The sequence below is a fragment of the Crocodylus porosus genome, unplaced genomic scaffold (assembly GCF_001723895.1).
Source record: "Crocodylus porosus isolate Cpor-Errol unplaced genomic scaffold, CroPor_comp1, whole genome shotgun sequence".
Taxonomy (NCBI): Eukaryota; Metazoa; Chordata; order Crocodylia; family Crocodylidae; genus Crocodylus; species Crocodylus porosus.
In genome coordinates, this window is record NW_017728915.1 from 14,838,032 (window position 1) to 14,863,218 (window position 25,187).

The 25,187-nt window shown below is 40.2% G+C and overlaps 1 long non-coding RNA gene across 1 annotated transcript in view; it reads left to right on the forward strand.

The window, feature by feature from the left end:
* LOC109310525 overlaps positions 1-24,848 on the forward strand; it is a 38,494-nt gene extending 13,646 nt beyond the window's left edge. Inside the window, exon 4 of the long non-coding RNA XR_002101237.1 lies at positions 24,655-24,848. This is a non-coding gene — a long non-coding RNA (uncharacterized LOC109310525). The remainder of the gene's footprint in view (positions 1-24,654) is intronic.
* The last annotated feature ends 339 nt before the right edge of the window (positions 24,849-25,187 follow it).

A 25,187-nucleotide genomic window follows, 5' to 3' on the forward strand; every position in this document is an offset into this window, starting at 1 on the left:
GCCTGTGTGTATACATATGCATATGTGAAAGGTGCTGGATCAACAGCCTACACACAGAAATCTCCAAAATCATTCACAGAAGAGGTGCAATATGGACAAGGTCAAGACAAAATTCCTTATTCCAACTGGTTATTCTGCCTTCCCTCTGATATGAAGAGACCATTAGTAGGACTCAGTAGTTAACTTAGTCTTCATGTCTGCATGGATCTTAGCTTCCTTGCCTACTTTGCCAAACAGGGCAGTTATTGCCAATTGATACTGTTAATGGTTTGTTTGGACATCTGTCCACTAGAACATGCAGTGACATCCACTGAACATTTGTTGCATGTGAATGGTTCTGAGCACATCCCAACCCTGTTGGCAATCAAGTCATGGGGTAAAGTAGCTGTAGGCAAAGGAAAGGAAAAAGAAATTGAGGAGGAAAGCTTTAGATTTATTTTGTACCTGGAATACGCAGTGCACAAGGCACTTTTCGTTTTTGACTGAGTCCTTACAACAACTACAGATCCCAATGCCAACAGGATATTCAGTATGAAATATGAAAAATATGAGATATCTACACTGAATAGGAATTAGCTTCATGGCATCGTGATACTTACAAAGCAAGTTAGTAAAACTTCATGATTGATCATTTAATCTAATTGGAAATGCAATCACATCTTGCAGGGAAGTCATTTTTTTCCTTTTACTTGAAGGATGGTATCACTCTGTCTGTGTCACCTACATGAAGGAGGAAATGGTGTAAAGATGCAGATTAGATCATCTGTTATCAAGTAGGCAGAAATAGTGAAGGAAGACACCTAGAGTTTAGCAGATGTCCCCTCAGTTATGGGAGGTCTTGAGACTACGTATTTCACCATACATCACACTGGTTTGAGGAACAGGAGTACAAAAAAGAGTACAAAAAGGGTTCTGTACAAGTTTCATGAAAAAGATTATTTCCTTAGAAGCTTTGGTTATATTGTGCCTTTCAAAATACAGTACATACAGATTCCTTATGGAACTGTTGCCATAGAACGGACAAGAAGGAAAAAATCTAGAACTTCAAAAGTTACATTAATCTGACGGCACAGAATGGCTGACATTTCCTGTGATCAAAATTTTATCTGCATTTTCTTGCTATCCTTTCGTCAGACATGGGCAAAAAAACCCAACTTTGGGTGTCATCACGTGTTCAGTTTGACACTAAGTGCAGTTAAAACACAAGCAGATGCACTTCAAGCAGTTTAGTATATGTTAGGTGCCCTGCTGGTGTTGCAAAGGGTTATCTCCTAACGTGTATTAACTTTGATATGTCCGTACATTCCAATGATTTGCAAATTTTGTAAGTGAACATGTGACACCACTCTTCTATGAAGCCTTAAACTCATTCCCTTCCCAGGCATTTTCCCTATCCCCTTACTTTTGCTTTCTTTCCTCCTATTTTATAGCATATAGTCTGGGCAGCCTGGTTAGACTTGATTAGATAAAGATGGCTGTGGTTGAAACCTACATCAGTGGCTACATAGAATTAGGGTAATTCACTTCTTGTGCAGCCAGTGGCTAGCTGAAACATCATAGAACTTATCTAAACCAGACAGGGCTAGGGAGGTGAACATGGGAAAACCATGAGAAAGGACAAGCTCTGTGAGGGAGGGGTTTAGAGTATGGGTGTGGCACAAGTCTCCCTACTGAAGGTCTGTATTTTTCCTATTTTGGCTTTGTGTATCCTTTGGCTGGGAACAAATACTACTCATGTTAAAATATTATTCATATTTGATTACTTATTCAAACTGAAATGTGAATGAGACCTACAGAGTGTAAATACATTGAAAAAATGTATCAGATATACAAAGGTACGTTTGTAGCAAAAGACTGTAATAGGGTTGTTTAGGATTTGCTGACTCATTCAAGTTGGGGGGTTGTAACAGGTTATGGCTGTGCCCAGCTGATCATACCCGTTAGCGACCCCCAGTAGGAAGTTATGGCCCCACCTCCAGACTCTCCCGCCACAGTTTGATGTTAGATTGTAGAATTCTTTTGCTGGGGCCCTCCTGCTCTGCCACAATGGTAGTGCTGGCCATCCTGGTCCACTTTAGCACGTGTGACAACCCCTGCTGTACTAGCTTGGCATTGCTATCTTTATGATGACCAGTCTGATGTTTACATACCTTCTTCCCTTGTGTGTGGTAGCCCACAGGGGATGGCCCAGTCTTCACTGCCAATAGACATCAATAGCACCTGATCTCCTGGCTAGGGTTGAAATGCTTTTGTAACTAAATCAATCCCAGTCTTCGCTCTTGGGATTCCTAAGAGTCCATCTGAAATAAATAAACAAAAATGAGGGCAGAATCACTGTCCCTCACAGATCTCAGTGGTTGCTCTTCAGCTTCTCATCTGAGGCTCCTCACTCTCCCTCTTATCCTGCTCTTATGGCTTCCTTCGCAGTGCTCCAGCTGGCCAAGGCTGGGTACTTCTGGTGCAGTTGTGTTTCTAGCTCCTGCAGGTGAGGGAAGACCTTCTGGCTGGGAAGAGTCCCTCAGTGGAGCTGGCACTCCCAGGCTTCCCCAGTATCCTGCTTCCCTGTGCCATCAGTGGGGCTCCTCTCCCACTCCCCAGTGGGGCCAGCAGTGAGGACAGACTGACCTGCCCTTTGCCTCAGAAAAAGACAACCTCCACTTGGGGCCAGCTTGGGCTGTGCTCCAGTGCAGCTGGGAGTGATGGCATCAACCCCCACACCCTCCTGCAGAAGAGAAAAGGATCCACACCATGATAGGTTGGGCAGCAAACCCACACAACTGGCCGGCTCCAGTCTTCACTCTGGTAAGGGTGAGGGTGTGGGTAAGCTCTTTCCCTTTCCTTTCTCCCTTAGTTACAGGGGCTTTTTGCATATATAAGGAAAACACAAGAGAGGGGATTGAGAATTTGGGCAAAGCAGTTCTGAGTGAGGAGCCCTAGGACAACATTTCCCAACCTTTTTCACCCCGCAGCACACTTACATGGCTTCCCCCACCCCACACCACTGCACACCAGTCAAGTGGGGGGATGGGGAATAGCGAGCAGCTAAACACCGCAGACCGGGGAGGAGAAGGTGGTGAGTGGCTGAACACCATGGAGCGGGGGAGGAGGGAGAGAGGGATTGCCACACCCCAGGGGTGGGTGGGGGTGGCAAGTGGCACAATGCTGTGGAGCGGCAGGAGGTAGGTGGTGCGGCATGTGAATCAGTGGCTGGAGCCATGACCCCCCAATGTCTGGCTGCCCACAGCAGTAGCAGGCAGGGGGTGTGGCTCCAGCCCAAAATGCCTGATGGCACACCAGTATGCTGCGGCACTCTAGTTGGGAAACGCTGCCCTAAGAAAAGCCAAGCCTGAGGATAAGTTATAAGCTGAACTTTTGTTTTGTTATTGTTTTGACTTAGTTAATTATGATTTCAAGATCTAGTAGGGTGTAGATTTGACTGAGGTATAGACATTCTGTTTGTGTGAGGCAGGGGCAAAAATCAATCTCTGTCACCTACATAAAGAAAGAAATGGTGTAAAGATACAGATATGATTCCCAAGCATGCACAAACATGCTCTCTAAGGTTCCAGGAGATCATAGAATCATAGAAAATTAGGTTTGGAAGGGCCTCAGGATGTCATTGAGTCCAACTGCCTGCTAAAAGAAGGACGGACCGCAAGCGTGTCATCCCAGTTGAAGCTTTGTGTAGCTGCATTTTGGAAACCTCCAAGGATAGAGATTCCACAACCTCTCTGGGTAACCTCTTCTAGTGTTTTAGTACCCTCCTAGTGAAAACATTCTTCCTAATATCTAACCTAAACTTCCCTTGCTGTACTTGAGACCTTTTCTCCCTGTTCTGTCATCTGCCACCACTGAGAACAGCTCCATCCTCTTTCAGATGCCCCTTCATGTAGTTGAAGGTTGCTGTTAAATCCCCCCCAGTCTTCTCTTCTTCAACTAAATAATCCCAGTTCCTACAATCTTTCCTCATAAATCATGTTCACCAGCCCTTTCACCATTTTTGTTGCCGACCTCTGGACTCTCTCCAATTTGTCCACATCCTTTTCGTAGTGGGGAATCCAAAACTGAACACAGTACTCCAGATGTGACCTCACTAGTTGAATAGAGGGGAATAATCACTTCCCTTGACCTACTGGCAACACAGTATGACATTAGCCTTCTTTGCAACAAAGACATGCTGTTGGCTCATATTCAACTTATTGTCTACTGTAACACCCAGGTCCTTTTCTGCAAAGCTACTTCCCAGCCAGTCAGCCCCCAAAATGTACTGGTGCATGGGATTGTTCCATCCTAAGTGCAAGGCCTTGCACTTGTCCTTGTTGAACATCATGAGATTCCTTTTGGCCCAATCCTCCAATTTGTCTAAATCACTTTGAATCCTAGCCCTACCCTCCAGTATATCTACTACTCCCCCCAGCTTGGTGTCATCTGCAAACTTGCTGAGGGTGCACTCTGTGCCATCTTCCAGATCATTAATGAAGACATTGAACAAAACCAGCCCCAGGACTGACCCTTGGGGCACTCCACTTGATACCAGCTGCCAACTAGACATCAATCCATACATCAGTACCCTCTGAGCCGAATGCTTCAGCCAGTTTTCTGTCCACCTTACAGTCCATTCTTCTATCCCATACTTTCTTGACTTGGCTACAACAATGCTATTGAAGACTGTATCAAAAGCCTTGCTAAAGTACACCACATCCACCAGTCTCCCTACATCCACAGAGCCAGTCATCTCATCATAGAAGGCAATCAGGTTGGTCAGACGTGGCTTGCCCTTGGTGAATCTATGCTGACTGGTCCTAATCACCTTTTTCTCCTCCAAGTGCTTATAAATTGATTCCTTGAAGATCTGCTCCATGATTTTTCCAGAAACTGAGGTGAGCCTGACTGGTGTATAGTTCTGTGGATCCTCCTTCTTCTCTTTCTTAAATATGGGCACTATGTTTGCCCTTTTCCAATCATCCAGGACCTCTCCTGATATGTTTTCAAAGATGATAGCCGATGGAGCTGCAATCACATCAGCCAACTCCCTCAGCACCTTCAGATCCATCCCATCTGGCTCCATGGACTTGTTTCCAGCTTTTCTAATCAGTTCCTAACCTTGATCTTTCAGCACTGAGGGCTGCTCACCTCCTTTCCTAACTGCTACCCAGTGCAGTTGTGTGGGAGTTGACCTTGCCTGTGAAGACTAAAGGCATTGAGTCCTTCAGCCTTTTCTACATCCTGTGTCACAAGATTGCTTCCCCATTCCATAAGGGACCCACACTTTTCCTGATCCTCCTCTTGCTACCAGCATACTTGTAGAAACCCTTCTTGTTACCCTTCACATCCCTTGCTAGCTGCAAATCCAAATGCATTTGGCCTTCCTGTCTTCATCCCTGCATGCCTGAGCAATACTTTTATACTCCTCCCTAATTACTTGTTCAAGTTTCTGCTTATAAGCTTCCTTTTTGTTACTTAGTTTACTGAAGAGTTCCCTGCTAAGCCAAGCTGGTTTTCTGCAATACTTGCTAGTCTTCCTGTACATAAAGATGGTTTGTTACTGCACTCTCAGTAAAGCTTTGAAGTACAGCAAGCTTTCCTGGACTTCTCTCCCCCTCAGTCTGCCTTCCCAGGGGATCCTGCCTATTGGTTCCCTAAGTGAGTCAAAGTCTGCTTTTCTGAAGTCCAGGGTCCTTACTCTGCTTCTATCCACCCTTCTTTTCCTCATACTCCTGAACTCTACCATCTTGTGGTCACTGCTGCCCAAGTTGCTGTCCACTATTGCATTCCCCACCAATTCTTCCCTGTTTGTAAGCAGCAGGTCAAGAAGAGCACAGCTCCTATTTGGCCCCTTCCGCACTTGAACCAGAAAGTTTTCCCCCGTACTTTTCAAAAAATTCCTGGATTGCCTGTGCACTGCTATATTGTCCTCCCATGAAGTCCTCCATGAGAACCAGGACCTGTGATCAGGAAACTTCCACTCGCTTTTTGAAGAAAGCTTCATCCACCACTTCCTCCTGGTTTGGTGGTCTACAGCAGACCCTCACCATGACATCACCCTTGTTGCTCTCTCCTCTGACCTTAACCCAAAGACTCTCAACAGGTCAGTATCCAATTTCGTACTGGAGTTCTGAGCAATCATATGACTCTTTTATATAAAATGCAATTCCTCCTTTTCTCCCCTGCCTGTCCTTCCTGAACAGTTTGTACCCATCCATGACAGTGCTCCAGTCATGCGAGCTCCCAACATTTCTCTGTTATTCCAATCACATCATAGTTCCGTGACTGTGCAAGGACTTCCAGTTCTTCTTCCAGTCATGAGTCCTATCCCACCAAGTGTCTGTTATTCCAATCATGTCATATTTTCATGACCATGGGAGGACTTCCAATTCTTCCTGCTTGTTTCCCAGTGTCAATGTATTCATGTACAGGCACCTGAGGTAACTAGTTGATTGACCTGATTTCCCCCTCCTGCTTGCTCTTCCTCCAGGTCTCCTGCTTCCCCACTTTCCTCAGGGCTTTGGTTTCCATCCCAGTGTTCCCTGTAAGTTGTGCAGTGTGCGCAGCCATGCAGGCATGCTCATGCTGCACTGCCAGGTGTGCCTGCATGGCTGCGCATGCCACACAGCTTAGAGGGCTGCTCCATCCCCCAGGGAGCCTAGTTTAAAGCACCCCTCACTAGGTTAGCAAGCCTGTCTGTGAAGACACTCTTCTCTCTCTGTCAGATTGATCCAATCTCTTCCTAGCAATCCTTCTTCTTGGAAGAATATCCCATGGTCCAAGAACCCAAATCCCCACTGGTGCTACCATCTGTGCAGACAGGTGTTGATCTGCAGGATGCATGTGCTCGTGCCATCAAAGGGCATCCTTTCAAGGGCATCCTTTCAAGGGTGCCATGGGGTGTCACACTGTTAGGCTTACAAACGTGATTCACAAGATAAACCCAAATTTCAAATAGAAATCCATATGTGCAGTCTTTCTGAGTTCTTTGCAAACAGAAAAAAAACTGCTCTGTTATTTTTCTGTAGTCAAAAAGAGTAAAAACTAAGAGCTGGCATTTTCTGAGAGGTGCCTCAAGTTCAAAGGGTTGAGAACCACTAATTTAAATGTGAAGTTTTGTTTGCCTCTGAAACAGCAATAATGTTCTTGGTGTCTTATATCATATCAATCTGTGAAAATGTTCTTTCTCCTGATACAGCTTTCTATCATCTGCTGGTTACTACACCAAGGGTGTTAAGTTTGGTGAATAATTTCCAACATGTTAGGGAAAGCTGTAGCCTTACCTTTCTATCAGTAACAAAGAATGTTCACAAATTTGGTCTGGGGGAAATGTCACATTCATGCCATCTTTTTGGAACTCCCCCGCCCCCTGTGCCCAGCTGTAACATGACAGACTGTTGGTGTAGGGAAGGCTGGAGTTACTTTTGTACTATGTGCAATGAAGTAAATAACAAAGCTTCAGGATGAGTTGAGTGGTGCAGAATTAGGGTCTCTTTCTCCAAGGAATACTCTGTAGGGGCTGAGACTCTCAGGGCACTGCTACATGTTCACAAAGTAAAGCTGGATAGAAACCAGCTCTAGAGTTGTTACAGAATTTCAAGCACTAAGTTTATAGCTAGTTGAGACTTTTTATAGCTGGCTAGTCATTTTTATCATATGATAATTCCTTTGCACATGTGGCTGGTCTAAATTGATTGCATGATTAACCAGTTAATTGTCTATTATATGTAATGTGTAACAGGGGCCTTATGTGCATACAGTAAAGGGTGGAACACATATGTCATGGCTTATGGACATTTCACCACATTCAGAAGTGCTATATTTGGGGGTGGTATATGTTCCTATATAAATTTAAGGAAACATAAATTGATTTAATTTGCACTCTAAAGGGCTGAAATAATGTGTAAGAGTGTGCATTTTTAGATTATACTGCCTGCCAGTTGCTTTCTCTGCTTCACCCTTCACCCTGCAAGTCACACTTACTTACACTTCCTCACAACTAATAAGGATGTATTAGAAGATTGCTCATAGTGCAAAGACTTTTTGGCTTGAATTACAGTGGCCTTTCAGGAGGGATAACATATCACCATATACAAGTTCCATAACTCTTAACCTTCTTCCTTTCTCTCCCACACACAACTGCACTCTTTTTCCTCCTCCTCTTCAGGTTTGCTAAAAAAAACAAAAACAAAATAATGAATAAATAAAGGCAAAGAACAATGCAAATAAAACTGTTTTGCACCTTGTACTGCAGATGATCATCAGTGTCATTCTAATTTTAGAATGTGATAGTATGACCCCAATGAAAGAAAAAAGCACTACACAGTATAAATGCCTAGTATTGTAGTATGACTATATGACTATATAGCCTATTACCTGGCTATCTCCAAAGAAATATAATGAGCTTATATGCAACATGTTTGTCACTTCTCTTGATCTCTGGTACACTTTGGCTTTCTATGTAGTATTTCCCTCACTATGCATGTTTTGCTTCTTTATTTTAAATTCTGATATTAGAAGATTTCGTATTACCTCACGATATTGAATTGGTTCTGTATAGTGTGAGATTGGAAAATGTAAATATTTGGGTTTTTTAGATTTATTTTTTCCATCACCATTACTGTATAATTAACACCATCTCAAAATCATCATCTGATTCACCTTATCACATGCATGTCATTTTATGCCAAAAATAAATCAGATGTGCATTATCATTGGGAACTTTTAAATATAAATCTATATACAAAATAAAAAAAAAAATGAAAGTACATGTAGCCTGATAATCATGAAATTATATGAGTAACCAGTTAAGTACAGACCTATCTTCCTTACATAATATTGTGACCGTTGGCAATATCATAATATTCTCAAACACACCCATCTTTCACTTGTACAAATATGTCTCAGTGCAGTTTCCTTTATGTGAAATTTTGTTGTCCCCTTTTTCATTTACATAGTGCTTTCCATCTTTGGATCTTTAAGCACTTAAGAACTATTAAGGATCAGTTTTTGATGCCCTTATTGATGCTGAATAGTATAGTGCTTCACAAATGGTCTTGGCATCAGTGAGTATGGATAAGAGGAGTACAACCCACTCTCTGATATGTCTTATCGCTATAATTGTAAATATGGGGAAAGTGAGGCATAGCAAGACTGCAAGACTGTCTGGCTGTAATAGAAAAGAATAGAGACAAGTGTCAGCATTTGGAGAAAAAAATTTTCCTAATCCTATTTTCTAGCCACATGATCACTCTTACCCATTGTCACTTGTATTATAAGGACACGAACAGCTATGCATCCCCATTTACTTTAAACTTATTGACAAACAACGTTGTCCAAGGGAGTAATTTTAATTGTCCTGCTCTCTTGATAATGGTGTTGAAATGAATTAGAAAATGCAGAGTTTATGGACTGTGACTGGGCTTGGTATATTCCATAAAGATGACCATGATGCAGCTTTAATTTATGCATCTGCTTTATGTACATACCATCCACTTGGGAAAGAAAAAAATAGACATGCATATGCAATTTTGGACAAGTCCTATCTGTTTTAATGAAATCCTTGCCTCATTTGGAAGATGTATACCTGCTTTAAGCACCTGGCAGCACTTCCTAGATTTGCAGTTATCTAAGAAAAAAATATATTTATATTGGACAGAGACCTTAACAATAGTTTTCAAGCAGAAGTCTCTATTGATTTCTATAGGAAGTTTTGTGTAAGCATTGATGGCACTATATGACCTATCATTATTATTTATTGTTCTTATGGAAAAGCCTTACAGAATGTGAGTGAGCCAAAAACAATAGATTTCTGTGGAATCAGGTAAGGGTCCAATAAAAATTATAAGGTCTTAAAGAATTTCAAAGAAAATAGTATCTTGGCTAGGCAACATTAAAACCAACTTATTATATTAAATATATATTTACAGGCCTGCTACAAATTCCTGTCGGTTGAAGAAGTTTTACTGTGTACTATATTTGCTCAAATATAAGGTGATTGTATATAATTAGATTCTATATATGGAAAATGTAAAAATTTGTTATAATTTTCCAGGTATAGAATCTAATTATAGGAGGTTTGCTTTGAATTTGTTCCCCTTCCATTGCTACAGAAAGGAAAAAAATCAGGGTGGGGGTGAGGTAGCCCCCTATTCTCTGCCCATCAAACTTTACCCACCCCCCCTGCAGCCCCTTCCCCCACTGCTTACTGTCAGAGGGGCAAATTTGAAAAAATTGACTTTGAAAGTAGTAGTTTACATGTAGACAAATTACTACAGGTACCTATAGAGTTAATTCATCCAGAATTGATGCATGTTACCATTTTTTGAAACTGCTGCAAGTTTTAGTACAGATACTCCATAAACACACTTTTAAGCAGAACTTTTATACATACTTACATATAGTACAAACTATGCATGGTATTAGTTCAAAGTAAAAAGGCTCATGATTTACCATATAGCCTGGACCCCAGTAGAGTTAACAGCTTTTCAAGCCATGGTGACCCTGCACCTCAACCCTGCTCAGTATGTGTGTATGCTCCAGATACCTCCCACAAAGGATTCATATGCTAATTACCCCCAATCATGACTGGAACTGGTGTTCTTGTCATGAGTCCTGGGATCTTCCAAAAACATATGCAGGTGAGGCACAGGGCAACTTGGTCCAACACCACCTCATGCCAACATTTAAAGCTGGTGAAGACAGAAGAATGACTTGGAATGGGGGAAAAAATGTTCAGCTCAGTTGTGGGAGTGAAGAGGAAGTTGAAATATATTGAATGGTGTGGCTCACCATGACTTGACAAAGAGAGGACAGAGCACAACGGGGACTACAATATATCTTACTCAGATGGGCTGCAGTAATCTATCCTTGTGGTAGGTTCCCATCAGCATGTTTGCCCAATATGGGCCATGCATTTTATAGTTATGCTCAGTGCTGGCTGCATTGAATAACCTTTGTAGCTGGTTTCCATTACTGAGAGCATGCTACTTCTGGCAGCAGTTATATGAAAGACAATGTATTTAATGAGATTTGCTTTTATGCAAACGTATGAAATCATGCATGTGACTCTACCTCCACATATAATAAATAAAAGGGTCTTTAGTGCAAGTTTCCTGAGGAATCAAATGTAATTTGATTATTTCTGGAAAAGAATCATAGTCAAGGAAAATCATGCTAGAGTCCTGCTAGTAATAAGTTTCAGCAAGACTGAAGCTATTATGGGTATGTTCTCAGTATGGTTAGGATCTCATTTTCCCACTATATACATCCAGTTACTGATATCCCAGTGGCTTATTACCCTTACTTAACTTGCATGTCTCTTTATAAAAGTAGCATTTTGTTCTACCTGTGTCTGCACTATTGAATCCTCTTTATTATATACAATCAAACAAATGCAACTTCACTGCGGCTTTTCTGAAGCTATTTCGGCTGTCCCTGGCATCTCTCTTTCTAATCCAAAACTTCATCTCTTGGCTTGCAGCTCTGTGCAGCTGGGACCTTCAAGAGATTGAGAGAGGTCAGTGTTTTATCCATTTCAGTACAGTGACAACAATTTTAATGGACAAAGGAGCATTAGCAGGTGCATGTATTTGAAAGAAGAGGTGAGATCTTACTTTCTCATTTTCTCTCTCACACACTTCCCACTCTCTTGTAAAATGAAAATTATTTAAGTTGTCCTTCCTTGGACAGATTCTAGATTTCTGTGGAAGGGAGCAATCCAAAGTTTTTCCCAGTTCCTTAAGAAGGCTTTTTCCTCCGTTGTCTAAGCACATTTAATGTGCCTTGCCTAAATATTCTGTTAATTCCCTAAAGAGTATTTTTTGTTTGGTTTGTTGATTGGTTGGGGAGGGAGTTGATTGTTTGTCTTTATACCTTTATACCCTCTGTATGAGGGAGAATGTGTATATGTAGATTTCAAAATATATCCTTGTGCAGGGCTTATTCAGAAACTTCCAGTTCCTTCCATCCTCTAAAGCTATCCGAGTGAGTATAATGAACACGTTGTAAAGCCTTATCACTGGTAAGAGTTACAGCCGTAATTCAAAGAAAGGTAGGCAATGAATTGGAATTCAGTCCATGAACTCATAAGACTGAAACCTTATTACAAGAATAAAACAAACATCTTTTGCTGTGTACCTATTTGAAGATTCATCCTGAATACCTTTTCTAAGCTAGGTATTAACTTGTTTTGGCCTGTGTTTTGATAGGTATAGCCATAGTTTATTGATTTGGCCATGGTCTATCCAGGATCTGCTATAGCAAGGGAAGGATGAACATATGTGAAAAGAGAGTGTGTGTTGTCAGAAGGAATGAATAGAAATGTATTGTAAGGAATAGAAACTAACTTGAAATACTTCCTTATAAGTATGTTTTTCAATGGTCTTGATCCTGCAAGTCCTTTGAGGTTAGGCATGAGTGAATGTAAAGCTTAGACACAAGCTACAGCCCTCCTCACTGATTTCAAGCCCCCTGCACAACTATTCTCTTATTCCCAAGCAGGCATGTTACAAAGGGGGCATTATGTGGATGAGAATTCCTAAAGAGTCCTCCTCATTCTACCAATGAGATCTCATTCTTTCCTTGTGAGGCCTTATTCCTACTACCAGGCAGGAATAATTCAGGCTAAGTACAGACATTCAAAAAGCCCAAGACAGAAGTGCTCCAAGTATAGCCCTTTCCTCAAAGCACTCTAGATTAGGTTGGGACCAAACAGAACACACATGTACTGTTTGGTGGGGAGTGGGGAGGGACTCAGAGCCTTCCTGCAGTGGCTGAGGCTCTTCCAGGAGGCTGTGGGAGAATGCTGAGCCCAGCCAAGCAGCCAACTACCCCTTACTGGCCAGCAGGCTCCTCTCCTCAGCCCCTGACCAGCTGGCTGCTGTCAGCAAACCCACAGTCTCCCTGCCCAGCCAAGCAGAGAAGAGACAGAGCCTTTTCTGTCTCCTCTCTCTGACAGCTCAGGGTCAGGGCTGGGCTGGGCTGGTGCTCACTCAGAACAGACAAGAAGTGGCCAAGGTTAACAAACTGTCCAGCAAGGGAACCCTAGGATGATGGCAGGATGCAATATACCTTGACTCAGAATGGGATGTGGTATAGATGTTCAATAAAGCTCTCTAGCCTCAAGCACTTTAGCCTGTACTGCATCCATCCAGAGTTAATTTATAGCAGGATCCACCATTTTTAAAGCACTCTGTGCCATGAATGTCTGTTTGGTCAAAACTTTAGAGCACTTTTCATGTTTAACACCAGTAAGTGCATCTCATGAACAGGCCCTGTTATTGACTATACAGGAGTGCTCTCATTAACACAGGAGCAAATTCCCCACCATTACTGGGCCAGCTCATCTTTTCAACTTTCCACCTATGCATGCCACACTCCATATGTGTACTTGTTGGGACCAAGCCCCAATATGTCGGGAACTCTTTTATTTCAGACACAGAATCTGAGATTTTTTTTTTAAGGAAATTTGTACTGGTGACACTTGAGGCAGGCATACATCTGCTGGTTGTGGAAGCTCCTGTTAAAATAAGCATGGCAGTTTCTGAGAATGTGTAACAAGAACAAATGCAAAGATGGTTTGTTTTCCATGAATGCTCATAGGAAAAAAAAATATTTTTAAGATCTTGAATTTCTCTAGCTCTTCCATCTAGCATCTCCTCCAGAGCTTTGATTACCATACAGTGATAGATGCCTTAGAAAAACCTAGGACAGATAAGATAGATCTAATTTCTAGCCCTGACATTTGTGCCACAAGCACATAGCTCTCCTTTAGAGTTCTTGCTGTGCTCTGTGAAAGTGACTGTGTCACTTACATCTGCAGATTCTATCAGAGGGAAAAAAGTATTATCCGTTAACAGCACATCTATTAAAAGTAGAGCAAATTGTATATAGGTTAGAATCTCCTCCTTAATTCAGCTGAATTATCAAACTGAGAGGGAAGATTTTCTACCTGTTTGTCAGCAAGTGCAGGTTTCATTAACTAACATTTTTCACCACAGAAAAACAATCAACCTTCGATCAATAAACCCAAGAATGGATTTACAATATCCACCTGGAATAGACTTTGGCTGCATCTCTCCATGGTGTCACACTTGCACTTAGCAATCTCGCGCACTAATCAAGTCATCTCTCTCTACCCAATTGCTATTCTGTCACCAACTTTTGCCATGTATTCTACTTTAACTCTAATGAAATAAATAAACAGAAAAGAGAGGCTCCTGTTCAGGTTTCTTCTTTTAATATTTCATAACCATAAAATCAAAATGACTTCCCTTATCCATCTGTACAGCCTGGTGAATGATTAAAATGTAGAAATCAAGGAAAGATGTGTTTTAAATTTCAAAAGCAAAGTGACCCTGTGCTTTTGCACTGTAGTTTATCTCTACAACGCTGCTCACTTGGTAACTGCTCTTCTAAATGCACAAGAATGTAATGAAACAAATTTTAAGAAAGACAGAGAGAGGCTCATCTAAAGTTACACCAGCATCTTTAACAGCTGTGCACATATTAAAGGAAGTAATGGGGGAGTGAAGGTACTGCATATTTCAAAGCTGAACTGTTGAAGTAACAATAAGAAGGGGGATGTTGTGCAGAGTTAGCCAAGTGTTTGAAGTACATTACCGTAAGCCAAACCAATGAAGTGGACAAGATTTCTAGCATGTTGCAGTGGTGCCTCTGCGTACTTAATAACAGATGTTTGGTCTCTCTAGGCAGATAATTGTCCTGCTGTAAGGTTGGCTTGACCTGTGTGAACAGTACTGTGTATAGCACTGAAGCAGTAACAAATGATCATAGCTTTTCTCTTTTTACTGGTAGAATGCTTAGCCACGCTTCCTTTTAAGCACATAATTACTCCAAAGCAACTGGAGCCCATACATCCTCCTTGCCTAATGGCTCTGAAGCCATTTTGCTATAATTTATGGGGACAGGGTTCAAAGTTTTAATAATATTTGGATAATATCATTGCCAAAATGTCTTTGAGCTGTGATGAATAGAATGAGAGTGGGCACATTTTGATTCTGTGCATGACAGCGCGAGTGTTAACAGCACCATACTTTGCTCAACCTTTATGGAAACATTCACGAACCAGTTTGCTCATGAATTATAGATATGAGCATGAAGGATTATAAACAGCAGTGGAAAACACACAGGGCCGCTTGTTTGTAAGGAACTGTCCTGTTAGTGGCTCTTCCTTATGCAGATAAATGAATTGCTGGGAATACAAAAATGGTTTAAATAAACCCTTAGCAGATAATGTATTAGCACATCAACATAAAATACACATGCACTGTGGCATGCTTTTGGATATTTATGTTTATACTCTCTGCTCAAGTGGCTCCCTGATTTTTTGGCTTCCTATCACTCACCTAATAATTTAAGCATCCTAACTGCACCTCTGGGCATGTTTATCTGACAGTCCAAGCTGCTCTGTGCTTTATGTTGCTTGCTGAAATTGGCTTACCAATTTGGTCTGTAAGTTGCTTCAGTGTATGACAGGTTAATGATGTTAATCAAACCTAAATAAGAGTAGATCTGATGTTTTCATTCAAGGCATAGCCCAGGGTGGGCCAGAAATTGGCTAGCATATATGGGACACACAAACCTATCAGAGTTGGTATGAGATCACCAAAAACTGATGGGTCTTTAAATCTTTCATGCACTTAGGGTCTAGTCCAAAGCCTGTTGCTCTCAATAGGTTTTAGGTCAGGTTCATACCACTGTTATTTGTCTAGGTGATTGCAACTGTTTTCCATTTAAGCCTGATATGAGATGAAACTTATCATGACCAAAGTGACTTAACCTATGTAGATCATTCATCTGTGGGAGGCTGAGGATTTGTTAAACAAATAGCACAACTGTTTTTCTTTGCAAACACGATAAAGAAATGATGATTTCTCCCTGGATAACAGCTGCTCTCAAAGATAAACAAAAAGAAATACTAATATGAACAAGAATGATTGAAAATGTTCCCAATAAAAGTAGCTGGTAACAAATGAATAAACACCCTCTGTTTTATTCTTTTTGTTGATATTCCAGCAATGTTTCATTTAATCAAAGGCATATTTGATTACAGAAATAATCAGCTGAAAGAATCCCAATTTATTCTGTCCAGTAAGTATGTGTAGATAGCTAAATGTGGTCTATCTGAGATTTGATTATTACTTCTAGACAACAAAAAAGTACTTTATAACAACATGGCCTGGTTTCCCTTTTTATACTCCTGCTTGAAAATTCCAAGGTTCATTATGAAAGATGAGAAAAACAGGTTGTATTTGTAGAAGCATTTATAAAAATCTAAGCCGTAAGGAATCTAAAAATCTCAACTTCGTTTCACATGAAACAAGTGATAGTTTTGTCTCTCCAAGGGTTAAATAATGTTCTCCAGCTAATTAGAAATATTTTAATGTTAAACTTGAGTCTAAAACATCTTGAAGTTCAACTGCTTTTGAAAAATACAACCAAGAAACTAAGTAAAATATGTGCAATCCAGTTAATCTTAAGGCCTTGAAAGAAAAATCCTGTAATTATATGCAAATGTGAGTGTTCAGTTCTTCAGTTATATAAAAAATAATTTATAGAGCACTTTTAAACTATATATTTAAATTGTTAAATGAAGAATTCAAAAAAATAAAGTATATTTTATAGCAGGGTAGCACTGAAAGATGAATTATATATTTTCTTCATATTTCTCCGAGTGCTTTTTCTCCTTTAAGCACAAGGATAGTCTGGAAACCTTCAACCTCAGAAGAAGATAGCAATACAATATCACTGTATTTTTCTTAATTGATTTCTGTAAAAACTATGAACTCTAAGAAGGAAGTGAGAGACAGCAGTGATAAAAGCAAAAGTAGTTTTACATTTTGAACAATTCCAGCGATGGGCTGAATATTCAACAACTGATAGGCCAAATAACAAGCTGTTAACTACATAATGCACAGTCGCAGAGTACATGTGTGTCAATTTGAGCAAGGATTGAAAAGACGTTAGAATTAGAGATTTAACAGCCAGATTTGATTAAATCAAAACAATTGGAGTATGTGCCTTTGCAACAGAATTGGATTCAGGCTCAGATTGCTTTGCCAAAACTCAAAACTCAGACTTATTCAAGTATAATTTTCTTAGGTAATATCTTTGAAAAACATATATTGTGAAATAGTTCAGGTCTCTTTTGGTCAGCAATATTGTATATTCTAAGTCATTATCTGGCAGAAGAAGAGTAGTTAAGAGTCAATAGCCCTATGTGACTATTTCTGCTGCTGTCTGCTTTGCTTTAGAAAGAATTGCTTCACATATTAAGTCAAATAAGGGGAAATCTTTATTTTTTCAATCAAAAGCTCAGAGGCATAAAACAGAAACAAGATGTAGGGCCAGATCCTCAAGTAGTGTAAACTGATCAAATTCCATTTAAATCAATAGAATTATGTCAGTTGTGCCAGCATGGCCTCTGGCTCCTTTATCCCTTTTATTAGTTCATGTCCAGTTTGCCTGCCCTTGGTTTGATTCAAAAGAAGTCAACTCCAGTGCCATCAACTTCAGCATGCTTTGGATCAGGCCCCACATGGTTCACATCTTACCTGCAGCCACAAACAAGAGTAAGCTTTAATGTGTCTTGCAACTCATGTTGAAATCAGTAGTATGAGACTTAATGTCAAAGCCTAGACATACTGTTTAGTCCTCCCTGAGGAATGAAGGCATTTTCAATCCTATGTCCAGTCTACAGCCAGAGCTTCTCAATTGGCAGGACCATGGCAGCACATTTAGTTTTTATTGGTCTGTTTCAGAGATTATCATTTGGAAGTGTGAGGATTCCTGGGGGCTAAATTTGCCTTGTTCTGTTTCGTTTCCAGTAGTTCCAAATTCTTGTGGCTGTAGTTCAGCAAACAGTTCTTATTAACAAATTTCAACTACCATGAAATCATCCAAACTACACATAAAAAGGCTGTGGATTTTACAGTGAACCTGACTGTACAGCAGAATAGTAACACTCTCCTACCTATCAAAATGACAGCAAAAGCGTTCCTCACTTTATAAATAGATGTAACTTGGTTTTATCTTTTTTATCAGTTTAAAGGGGTGCATAACTCACTAGGGGGCAGTCCCAATAGTATCAGTTCACCTTTCATTGGAGAGCAACACCTCCAAATGTGCATGCAACTCATTCATCCTTGAAACAATCCCAATATCTGCCAATGGAGACCTGCTAATCTCCTCCTCTTTTTTTTCAAATTACATAATTTTATCCAGCTCATTTATACAGTTCATCTTTTGTTACTGTGACATCAGGACAAGGTCACCCTAGTTAGATTCAGTTAGCTTACACTTCATGCCAATTTAGATCTGTATTGCTTTGCTGTCAAAGAAATGGACATTTCAAATACCCTGTGGAAGGGTCTTGATCAAATAACCTTCATAGAGCAAGTTACCAGGATGCAGAATGGAGAGCACACCTGATCCATAGTCATACAGTGTAATGTCCTCGAAGTTCCCACATGGGGTATTGCTATTTAATCCATGCACTAAAATAACTGCAGCATTGGGACTGGACAGCAGTGCCACTTCCTTGCCTTCCAAGGATGTGTTCTGGTCCCAGATATTCATAGAATTCGAAGGTGAATTTATTCATAATGAGAAATGAAGAAAGGAAGGACCTATTTTAGATGTTCAGTGGGCGTAGGAGAAGTCACAGTCTTAGATTGCAGAAAAGGAGATTTAGGTTAGAGATTAGGGAAAACTTTCCACCTATAAGGCTAATTAACTCTGGAAGAGGAAGGTAGTATGATTCCTATTACTGGAGGTTTTGAACAACAGCATAGCTGAACAACAGTCAGGAATGGTTTGGGGGTTTAGCAGAGGGAGTGGAAGATGTTCTCCCAAACTCTTTTCTAGCCCTATTTTCTATGATTTCCTAACCTCCTATGGTTCTCAGGATTGTGCTGGATGACAGATGTGTATGTGTAGCTTATTCCAAATCTCTTTGCTTAAGGAAGTAAGGCTTGAAATCTCATAAGGAACACCAAATTTTGCAGAACTTGCTAAACTTAATTAGGTAGGAAATACAGCAATGAGTTTTCTTACTCTAGTCAATATGAATAGATTCTCTAGAAATAGCCATGTTGGGCAGGACCTCAGCAAAAGTTGAAGGTAACAACTTCCATGAGTAAACAAGACTGTCTTCATTACATACTTCATCCCTGGTTAAAAATGTAGAAAATGTAAGCCTATAGCAACAATATTTGTGTTATGAGAATACCCAGGAATATCACCAGAGCACTCAAGGTGGTGTTACTTTATTTAACTTCTTGAATTGGAAAGAAATAATAGGAATCCCAGTTTATTCATCTGCCATGCTGCATGAGGTTTTTTTCACTGAAAAATTGTCCTTAATATCTGTAGCGTCCATTGTTGCCAATGGGAGTTCAGAAGCTCTCCATTGTTTAGCAATGTCAGATGTTTTGCAGATGGGAAGATTGCAAAATAATTTCTGTTTACCCTCAGTTAATTGTAAATTGCGCCTTTGTGCCCACCTCCACTGGTATGTTTTCCTTGTATGTTTCTATTTCCTGTTTGTTGCTTTCTACTGCAGTGGTATTTTGAATGACCTGCTTCACTAGATCAATGGGAGCTGTATTTGATCACCCTGTTCTCTAATTTGGCTCTCCCACCTAGAACAATGGGTGATTAACAAAAGTTCAAAATAAGTGCATAAAGGAAAGGCAATACAGCCAAAGTTGGTGCAGCTGCTCCACTCCAATGTAGACTCTGAGGCAGTATGTTATGGTCATTGCCAAGCCTTGATCTTCTTTCAGTCTGTTTCAACACTCTTAACGAATCCATCCCGTAAGCAGCATGGACATTCACTACACATTTATCAGAAAAATCCAGCATCACTTCTAAGCAATGTAGAATCTGGTCCTTAACAGGGAACAAAAGGGAATTAAACATAGCCACATCACCAACAGTTAAGAGGTTTGTTTTTTTATTTAAATTGTATGTTTTATTACAGTACATGCATTTTCCCACATATTTCCTCTGAGTTATTGAAATAGCTACATCATTTTAAAATGTGTTTTGATTCTGGAACAACAAAACTAGCCTGTTGTCTGCATATAAAGTTGTTTCTATGCAATTTGTTTTAGCCCAGGTTCAAAGTCCTATGAAACAAATATAAAAACTCATTTTTGTAAATGGTTTAAATCTGGATCTTGAATATAAATGTGAAGATTCTGTGTGATGATGACCCTTCCACTAACAGGAAAGTGCATCTGATGCAAGAACCATGAAGCCAATAGGATTCTAGAGACCTTACTGTTACAAATCTATGGTATATCATAGAGAACAATAATCTGTCTATTATTGCTTATTTTTATGACTACATTGCCTAGAACCCAAATGAGTTCAGGCATATTGTATGAATGCCCTTTGCCTACAAAATCAGAAGCAGGCTCTGTCCCAAACATTTGGAGTATTAGGCTTCAGTCCTGCAAAGGCTTATATATAGGAATAACTTCAGACGTATGAGTAGTGCCATTGAGCTGAGTAAATGAGAGAGATGGAGATTGGAGAATAGGAGGAGTGAATTCCCATTTTCCTCAGATGGGAAACTGAGGCATTGGTGACCTGTTCAAGGTCTATAGGTTTGTTTGTTTTTTAAGATTTCCTATCAAATTCTGTGGCAGGCATAAAACACTTTTTTAACAAAGGGTGATCCTAATAAAGCAATAGAAAAGTTAGCATTTCCTGTTAAACATGAGAGGATCTTTTCATAAGGAAAAGATACTTCTGGCAATACCTCAGAAATCTATTCATTCATCTCAGCTGCTGTGAAGCATTTGTTTCTAGTGTGTTGGAGGGTTTTTAGATGCTTACTTCCTTATTCCTTTCTTTTTACCAGTTCAAATCTAGCCTGCTAATCTTTAAATATTATGCAGAAATGTTTTATTTTTCTCTACTACATAAAGTACACAAAGTACATAAGGTGGCTCACTTAGGCCAGAAAACAAAGCCCACAGAGATCAATGGACATCTTTCCTTTTGACATCAATGGGTTTGGATATCAGGAACTTAGAGATTCCTCAAATCCTAATGCACTTAAACTCCGTTTCATCTATTCGATCTAAGACACAGGCAATGGCTCTTTTGGGAAAATATGAGGTCTTTCACCTGTGAATGCAAATAACCACGTATTGTTCCAAAAAAGATAGTGTTATTTGATAATGTTGCTAATTAAAATTAGACTCTGCATACCTGCTATGATTCAGTGTTTAGAAAACACACAGATAGGGTTATATCCAAACAAAGGATTCATTTTGATAGTAAACATATTTAAGAGGGTGCCTGTGTAAACATGAATTGTTTAGGGATGGATTACCATTTTGCATACATTTTAAAGCTCTGAGAGAAGCCATTAAGGGATTAACACCTCCAATTTATGAAAATGCAAGGATGATAAAGAAACAATAGGGGTGACAGCATTGTGTAAACGACATTGATTCATTTCAGAACAGGGCTGTTAACTGCTGGAAATGAAGAAATAAATGGAACAATGGATAGATGCTTTTACCAGCTTGTCATTAATTAGCAGCGAGCACAATTCTTTTATTGTCCTTTTTGAAAAATACAAAATTGGTAGGAAAATACAAGCACTGAGCAAATAGATTACTCTGTGTCACTGGGCTGACATCTGCATTTTCTTTCCCCCAAAAGCTGCTCTAATATATCTTGTTTTCCAAATGATATCAAACTTTCAGCCTGGCAGCATGCCTGAAATTAGCTTTGTGTGAAATTCTAAAAAAGACATATTTCCCCCCTTTAAAATCTCATTGTTTAATAAAAGCATAACAAAAAATGCTATAGTTTGGGAAAAGGGGAAATAAATATTAGTGATTCCCTGTTCCAGATCTTGGAAGCATAAACAATGTATTTACTTTACTGACCTACTGCATAGGATCAACTGTGGTTTTATTTCTGGCAATGCCAGCAGGCTGGAACTGACAACATGTTTCTTGGAATGTAGAAAAAGATCGTCTCTGATGGAGAATTAGCTGGAAGAAAGTGAGCTTGTTTGGCACACATCTAGGCAGGGCCAGTGCTTGATTATGGCTATCACTCTCCAGCTGCTGTCAGAATGTTAAGTTTGCTTTCTTGAGGCCTGACATCTAGCACATTTCTTTTTCTAATTAGTATCCGGTACTGTAAAATGCTGATGTTTTACTGTATGTCAAACACACAGGACTGAAATATATCACTAAACTCAGAGATGGATTTGGGTGACAGGTGTTAGTTTTTCCCCCTTGCAGTGAATTCAAAGTCTGTCTCTGTATTTTAGGAGAGAAATGTGGATGAAAATGTTAGTGAGTCTGAACCTCCAATATTCTTGCTCAGACAAACAATGACAAGTAAAATAGGCAAATCAAATACTGACCAGGCTAAAAAGAGTAGCTATTGGTTTCGTTTGGTAGATCAGATGATGAGAAAAGATAAAGAAGAGGAGTCTTGAATTGTTAGTAGACAACAACAGCAAGGAGTACAACAGAGGAATAAAAGCACAAAAGAACATTTATTTGGTGAGGATATTTATATTTAGCAGTTGGAAAGCAGGACCCAAGAATGAGTTTGGCCCAGTCACAGCCTATTCACACCTCAAATGAAAAAAACTCAGAACATTTCCTTGTGTCCTCAGTCTTCATCGTCTTCAACATCGCATTTTTTATGTACTATGAAATTACTGGAAATGAGGCACTATGCAAATTACCGGAGAAAACCCTTGTACCTGTCTGCAATGAACGTGGGAGCTTTCCCAACCCAAAATGAGGTTAATCTTTTTTCACCTTTCTCCTGGAACTGTTGCTGAACTTTAAGCAAGGCCTAGGAAAGGAATTGCTCAATTTGAGACGACAACTAAAGAGATTTAAAATTCTATCTGTTGCTTGCTTCCCTTCCACTTCTTTGCTCCATAACCCCTTAGTCCTGCCTACTATTGCTGCCTCTTCCCTTTTCTTTCTCTTAGTTTCTGTTTGCTCCTGTTCCACGATAGCCCCTCCAGCTTAATCTTCCTTTATTGCCTCTTTCCACTCCCTGTTCTCCTTAATGCTCCCATCTATGAGTTTCTAGTGTTACCACTTCGGCAAAAATTCTGTCCAAGATTGCACCTTTCAATCTGATTCCAAACTGAGTCCGAACTCAGGTTCACCAGCTGATCTGGAAAGAGACATTTAGTTTTGCCCTGAAACCAGGCAATGTTGGTAAATTTTGCACTATCCAAAGGGTTTAAGCAAAAAACAAGCAGTAATGTAAATGGCTGCATCTTCTGCAAGCAAAATAGCCGTAACCACACAGATCAACCCTACAACTCTCAGGAGTTTGTATCGTTCAGATGCATGGTACATATCCTACACCCTAACTAAAAGGTTTATTGGTGCTTACCTTGGAAAGGTTTGCATGGTAAATGTGCAGTTAAATGCAATTTCATAAATGGAATACTACATTCTATGTGGTTGCTTAAGAAGGATTCTTGCAAAGATAAAGGTATTTCACTCCTTGAGAACAGGAGACTTCAGCCTCTGATCAGATTATCTGACCAATTTTATTGGTGGTACATGTAATGTGTATGTCAAGCTGTTTTACAGTATAGCTCTATCCTTTCTTTCCTCTCTTGTCAGGAAAGACCTCCCTTTTGCATTTTCTTTTAACTGTCTCTGCTTATAACTGAGCTATGTATCCACAGAGATTTTAATCCTGGCACCAAGTTGTCAAAGAAATGTTAAGCAAGGCTATGAAACTGTAAAGGAAGTGTTAAATAAAGTTTCCTTCTACCTATAGTAGAGATTCTTCAATGTACGCAGACATTTTTAAAGCTGTTTAGCATTGTCTTTTCTGAAGAAAACTGTCGTAAAGGCCTCATTATGGCAAAGCACTGCTGTACATGATTTACTATAAGCATGTGAGTAATCCCATTGATTTCAGTATGATGACTGGCATGATGAAGATTAAGGCTTTAGCAGATCAGGCCTAAAATTGATCTCATCATTCTGGATGATTTACAAATAGCATTTATATAAATATGTTATGAATTAAGGAATAAAAGAGCCAAACCTCCTTCAAAAGCAAGCTGGTTATTTTAGAAAGTGCAGTGGGGTTGTTTGGGTCAAGGAGCCACGTTATGCTATTTGTACCATTTTACACTAGCTCTCTTAGATATACACTCACTTTTCTGCACAGGTTCTCCGTCTGCCAAATCTCCCAATAAATGCATGGGGATGCAACTAAAAATTATTAGAGCTACATGGCCAAACAGTCAGGGGGCTGGGGTGGGTTTGGAGGAAGGAGGGGTGTAGTTGAACCCCTCTGCTTCAATTCCTGCCACAAATTTAGGGAGGAGGAGTCTGGCTTCTCATTGGGATGCATCTGTCAGAAACCTATTTTGGCTCATCTGGATTTTCTCCAACTTGGAGCCAACTAGGCCTGTTGCAGCAAAAGTGGGGTTCACACCTTCTTTTTCAGAATCCTAGATCTGGCCACATCGGGAGGGAGAGGACAGGGAAGGGGAACTTTAAAGTTGGTTCACAAACTGTTCTAGGTTGATGAATTCTATAGGTACCTGGGATTCAGGTGGATTTTAGGTTTAAGGAGTCTTTTGGTTCTAAACCCTAACTCTGTTTCTTGCTCCAGGGCAAATTCTGTCAGCTTTCTCACTCAGCAGTGAAATGATCTGGTGAAGATTCCTCAGGAATAACCTTACCAAGTTTCCTTCTGCAGATCCCCATTGATTATTTAAAAGAAAGAGGAATTCTTAGTCTAGGCAAGTTGTGTTTTAATAGCAATCCAGACTAATGCTTTTAAAAAGTTAAAATTCTAAGGTATGAGCAAGATCAGTCTAATAAGCCTATGATGACTGTGTTACTGTGCCCATCTCTGCTAATGGTCTGGCCCCTGCTGCCTTTGCCCAGACAACTGGTCTTAGTAGCCTAGGGCTCTCGTGTAGACCCTGGAGGACCTTCTGGGTATCCCCCAAATTCACCTGCCATGACTTCAGATGGTTCTCCAGTGGAGGAAGTCCCCTCGGAGGTTGCCTCCAGAGTTGTCACGTGTCTTGGCAGTTGCCTATGGGGTTCCAACCTCCCCTACACCCTGGCCACACGCCAACCTATGGAACAAGCCTCAGGATCTTTTATGACTGGCCTCCTTTGATGCCTTCCCCGGTA